At 37.4% G+C, this 5,844-nt stretch overlaps 1 long non-coding RNA gene across 2 annotated transcripts; it reads right to left on the bottom strand.

Annotated features, from left to right (window-relative positions):
• Window positions 1-4,611: 4,611 nt before the first annotated feature.
• LOC127932709 (uncharacterized) lies at window positions 4,612-5,671 on the bottom strand. Of its 2 annotated transcripts, none has more exons than XR_008146390.1 (3): window positions 5,615-5,671; window positions 4,853-5,090; window positions 4,612-4,670 (listed from the first exon to the last, which is right to left on the bottom strand). It is a non-coding gene; the product is annotated as an uncharacterized LOC127932709 (long non-coding RNA). The 2 variants fall into 2 exon arrangements; XR_008146389.1 differs by lacking the exon at window positions 5,615-5,671 and adding an exon at window positions 5,489-5,565 and having other exon boundaries at window positions 4,853-4,950.
• Between the last annotated feature and the right edge of the window lie 173 nt (window positions 5,672-5,844).

Below are 5,844 nucleotides of genomic sequence, written 5' to 3' on the forward strand. Positions count from 1 at the left end.
GAAGTGTTCCATCCTCATGTTTCTCATAGAAGTGTACCTCATGTAGGCTACTCAGTCTGAGAAGTGTTCCATCCTCCTGCTTGTTCCATCCTCATGTTTCTCATTACTCTGTAGGCTACCTTGTCTGAGAAGTGTTCCATCCTCATGTTTCTCATATTACTCTGTAGGCTACTCAGTCTGAGAAGTGTTCCATCCTCCTGCTTCTCATATTACTCTGTAGGCTACTCAGTCTGAGAAGTGTTCCATCCTCATGTTTCTCATATTACTCTGTAGGCTACTCAGTCTGAGAAGTGTTCCATCCTCATGTTTCTCATATTACTCTGTAGGCTACTCAGTCTGAGAAGTGTTCCATCCTCATGCTTCTCATATTACTCTGTAGGCTACTCAGTCTGAGAAGTGTTCCATCCTCCTGCATCTCATATTACTCTGTCTGAGGCTACTCAGTCTGAGAAGTGTTCCATCCTCATGCTTCTCATATTACTCTGTAGGCTACTCAGTCTGAGAAGTGTTCCATCCTCATGTTTCTCATATTACTCTGTAGGCTACTCAGTCTGAGAAGTGTTCCATCCTCCTGCATCTCATATTACTCTGTAGGCTACTCAGTCTGAGAAGTGTTCCATCCTCCTGCTTCTCATATTACTCTGAAGGCTACTCAGTCTGAGAAGTGTTCCATCCTCCTGCATCTCATATTACTCTGTAGGCTACTCAGTCTGAGAAGTGTTCCATCCTCCTGCTTCTCATATTACTCTGTAGGCTACTCAGTCTGAGAAGTGTTCCATCCTCATGCTTCTCATATTACTCTGTAGGCTACTCAGTCTGAGAAGTGTTCCATCCTCATGCTTCTCATATTACTCTGTAGGCTACTCAGTCTGAGAAGTGTTCCATCCTCATGCTTCTCATATTACTCTGTAGGCTACTCAGTCTGAGAAGTGTTCCATCCTCATGCTTCTCATATTACTCTGTAGGCTACTCAGTCTGAGAAGTGTTCCATCCTCATGCTTCTCATATTACTCTGTAGGCTACTCAGTCTGAGAAGTGTTCCATCCTCATGCTTCTCATATTACTCTGTAGGCTACTCAGTCTGAGAAGTGTTCCATCCTCATGCTTCTCATATTACTCTGTAGGCTACTCAGTCTGAGAAGTGTTCCATCCTCATGCTTCTCATATTACTCTGTAGGCTACTCAGTCTGAGAAGTGTTCCATCCTCATGCTTCTCATATTACTGCTGTAGGCTACTCAGTCTGAGAAGTGTTCCATCCTCATGTATTACTTGTAGGCTATTACTCTGTAGTAGCTACTCAGTCTGAGAAGTGTTCCATCCTCATGCATCTCATGCAGTTATTGTACTCTGCATGTAGTTATTGTACTCTGCTCTGCATGTAGTTATTGTACTATGTAGTTATTGTACTCATGTAGTTATTGTACTCTGCATGTAGTTATTGTAGTTATTGTACTCTGCATGTAGTTATTGTACTCTGCATGTAGTTATTGTACTCTGCATGTAGTTATTGTACTCTGCATGTAGTTATTGTACTCTGCATGTAGTTATTGTACTCTGCTTGTAGTTATTGTACTCTGCATGTAGTTATTGTACTCTGCTTGTAGTTATTGTACTCTGCATGTAGTTATTGTAGTTATTGTACTCTGCATGTAGTTATTGTACTCTGCATGTAGTTATTGTACTCTGCATGTAGTTATTGTACTCTGCATGTAGTTATTGTACTCTGCATGTAGTTATTGTACTCTGCTTGTAGTTATTGTACTCTGCATGTAGTTATTGTACTCTGCATGTAGTTATTGTACTCTGCTTGTAGTTATTGTACTCTGCTTGTAGTTATTGTACTCTGCATGTAGTTATTGTAGTTATTGTACTCTGCTTGTAGTTATTGTACTCTGCATGTAGTTATTGTACTCTGCTTATAGTTATTGTACTCTGCTTGTAGTTATTGTACTCTGCATGTAGTTATTGTACTCTGCATGTAGTTATTGTACTCTGCTTGTAGTTATTGTACTCTGCATGTAGTTATTGTACTCTGCATGTAGTTATTGTACTCTGCTTGTAGTTATTGTACTCTGCTTGTAGTTATTGTACTCTGCTTGTAGTTATTGTACTCTGCATGTAGTTATTGTACTCTGCATGTAGTTATTGTACTCTGCATGTTATTGTACTATTAGTTATTGTACTCTGCTTGTAGTTATTGTACTCTGCATGTAGTTATTGTACTCTGCATGTAGTTATTGTACTCTGCATGTAGTTATTGTACTCTGCATGTAGTTATTGTACTCTGCATGTAGTTATTGTACTCTGCTTGTAGTTATTGTACTCTGCATGTAGTTATTGTACTCTGCTTGTAGTTATTGTACTCTGCATGTAGTTATTGTACTCTGCTTGTAGTTATTGTACTCTGCATGTAGTTATTGTAGTTATTGTACTCTGCTTGTAGTTATTGTACTCTGCATGTAGTTATTGTACTCTGCATGTAGTTATTGTACTCTGCTTGTAGTTATTGTACTCTGCATGTAGTTATTGTACTCTGCATGTAGTTATTGTACTCTGCATGTAGTTATTGTACTCTGCTTGTAGTTATTGTACTCTGCATGTAGTTATTGTACTCTGCATGTAGTTATTGTACTCTGCATGTAGTTATTGTAGTTATTGTACTCTGCTTGTAGTTATTGTACTCTGCATGTAGTTATTGTACTCTGCATGTAGTTATTGTACTCTGCATGTAGTTATTGTACTCTGCATGTAGTTATTGTACTCTGCATGTAGTTATTGTACTCTGCATGTAGTTATTGTACTCTGCATGTAGTTATTGTACTCTGCTTGTAGTTATTGTACTCTGCATGTAGTTATTGTACTCTGCTTGTAGTTATTGTACTCTGCATGTAGTTATTGTGAGTTATTGTACTCTGCTTGTAGTTATTGTACTCTGCATGTAGTTATTGTACTCTGCTTGTAGTTATTGTACTCTGCTTGTAGTTATTGTACTCTGCTTGTAGTTATTGTACTCTGCATGTAGTTATTGTACTCTGCTTGTAGTTATTGTACTCTGCATGTAGTTATTGTACTCTGCATGTAGTTATTGTACTCTGCTTGTAGTTATTGTACTCTGCTTGTAGTTATTGTACTCTGCTTGTAGTTATTGTACTCTGCATGTAGTTATTGTACTCTGCTTGTAGTTATTGTAGTTATTGTACTCTGCATGTAGTTATTGTACTCTGCTTGTAGTTATTGTACTCTGCTTGTAGTTATTGTACTCTGCATGTAGTTATTGTACTCTGCATGTAGTTATTGTACTCTGCTTGTAGTTATTGTACTCTGCTTGTAGTTATTGTACTCTGCTTGTAGTTATTGTACTCTGCATGTAGTTATTGTACTCTGCTTGTAGTTATTGTACTCTGCATGTAGTTATTGTACTCTGCTTGTAGTTATTGTACTCTGCATGTAGTTATTGTACTCTGCTTGTAGTTATTGTACTCTGCATGTAGTTATTGTACTCTGCATGTAGTTATTGTACTCTGCATGTAGTTATTGTACTCTGCATGTAGTTATTGTACTCTGCATGTAGTTATTGTACTCTGCTTGTAGTTATTGTACTCTGCATGTAGTTATTGTACTCTGCTTGTAGTTATTGTACTCTGCATGTAGTTATTGTACTCTGCTTGTAGTTATTGTACTCTGCATGTAGTTATTGTACTCTGCTTGTAGTTATTGTACTCTGCATGTAGTTATTGTACTCTGCATGTAGTTATTGTACTCTGCTTGTAGTTATTGTACTCTGCATGTAGTTATTGTACTCTGCTTGTAGTTATTGTACTCTGCTTGTAGTTATTGTACTCTGCATGTAGTTATTGTACTCTGCATGTAGTTATTGTACTCTGCATGTAGTTATTGTACTCTGCATGTAGTTATTGTACTCTGCATGTAGTTATTGTACTCTGCATGTAGTTATTGTACTCTGCATGTAGTTATTGTACTCTGCTTGTAGTTATTGTACTCTGCATGTAGTTATTGTACTCTGCATGTAGTTATTGTACTCTGCTTGCTGGACCCATCAAACTGTGTCACATCCCAGATGGAATGTCATGTTGTCCATGTTCTCCACCCCTCCTGCCACCTGATGACACATGAGAGCAGCTCCTACATCTCAGCAACGCACTCGACAGCTTTCATCTGTGCAGGGGACACATTGACTCTGTACCGGTACTTGCTGTCTATTGCCTATTTATGAAGTTCACTTAGCACCTATAATCATGTTTAGGCTACTGATGTTTTCATAGTTGTAACAAAGGCACTCCACTAATAAAATAGACTGAAAATTTGAATTTTTGTTTTGCATATATCCCTCAGTAGCCTAACATAAATTAATGAAAATGCTATTGTGTTATTTGAAAATACATATTTTTCATATTCCAACGTTACCTTCATAAACACAACTACATTATAATTTTTGTGATAGTATATCTGAAATGTATTAATTACACTGTTAGAATGTTGCAGTCAGAATTGGGGAAGGTTCCCTCGAGGCCCAGCGGTTCTGGTGTTTAACTGGACAACCTTCAATTCAACTCCTATTCAACACCTTCTATTCAACACCTTCTATTCAACTCCTTCTATTCAACTCCTTCTATTCAACACCTTCTATTCAACTCCTTCTATTCAACTCCTTCTATTCAACACCTTCTATTCAACACCTTCTATTCAACTCCTTCTATTCAACTCCTTCTATTCAACACCTTCTATTCAACACCTTCTATTCAACTCCTTCTATTCAACTCATTCTAATCAACACCTTCTATTCAACACCTTCTGTTCAACTCCTTCTATTCAACTCATTCTATTCAACACCTTCCATTCAACTCCTTCTATTCAACTCCTTCTATTCAACTCCTTCTATTCAACTCCTTCTATTCAACACCTTCTATTCAACACCTTCTATTCAACACCTTCTATTCAACTCATTCTAATCAACACCTTCTATTCAACACCTTCTATTCAACACCTTCTATTCAACTCCTTCTATTCAACTCCTTCTATTCAACTCCTTCTATTCAACACCTTCTATTCAACACCTTCTATTCAACTCCTTCTATTCAACACCTTCTGTTCATTCAACTCCTTCTATTCAACTCCTTCTAGTTCAACACCTTCTGTTCAACTCCACCTATTCAACTCCTTCTATTCAACTCCTTCTGTTCAACTCCTTCTATTCAACACCTTCTATTCAACTCCTTCTGTTCAACTCCTTCTGTTCAACTCATTCTATTCAACACCTTCCATTCAACTCCTTCTATTCAACTCCTTCTATTCAACACCTTCTATTCAACTCTTTCTATTCAACTCCTTCCATTCAACTCCTTCTATTCAACTCCTTTCTATTCAACACCTTCTATTCAACTCTTTCTATTCAACTCCTTCTATTCAACACCTTCCATTCAACTCCTTCTATTAAACACCTTCTATTCAACACTTTCTATTCAACACCTTCTATTCAACTCCTTCTATTCAACTCCTTCTATTCAACTCCTTCCATTCAACTCCTTCTATTCAACTCCTTCTATTCAACTCATTCTAATCAACACCTTCTATTCAACACCTTCTATTCAACACCTTCTATTCAACTCCTTCTATTCAACTCCTTCTATTCAACTCCTTCTATTCAACACCTTCTGTTCAACCTTCTATTCAACTCCTTCTATTCAACACCTTCTATTCAACTCCACCTTCTATTTCAACTCCACCTATTCAACTTCTATTCAACTCCTTCTATTCAACTCTGTTCAACTCCTTCTGTTCAACTCATTCTATTCAACACCTTCCATTCAACTCCTTCTATTCAA

This window comes from Oncorhynchus keta, chromosome 10 (assembly GCF_023373465.1).
Source record: "Oncorhynchus keta strain PuntledgeMale-10-30-2019 chromosome 10, Oket_V2, whole genome shotgun sequence".
NCBI classification, from domain to species: Eukaryota; Metazoa; Chordata; class Actinopteri; order Salmoniformes; family Salmonidae; genus Oncorhynchus; species Oncorhynchus keta.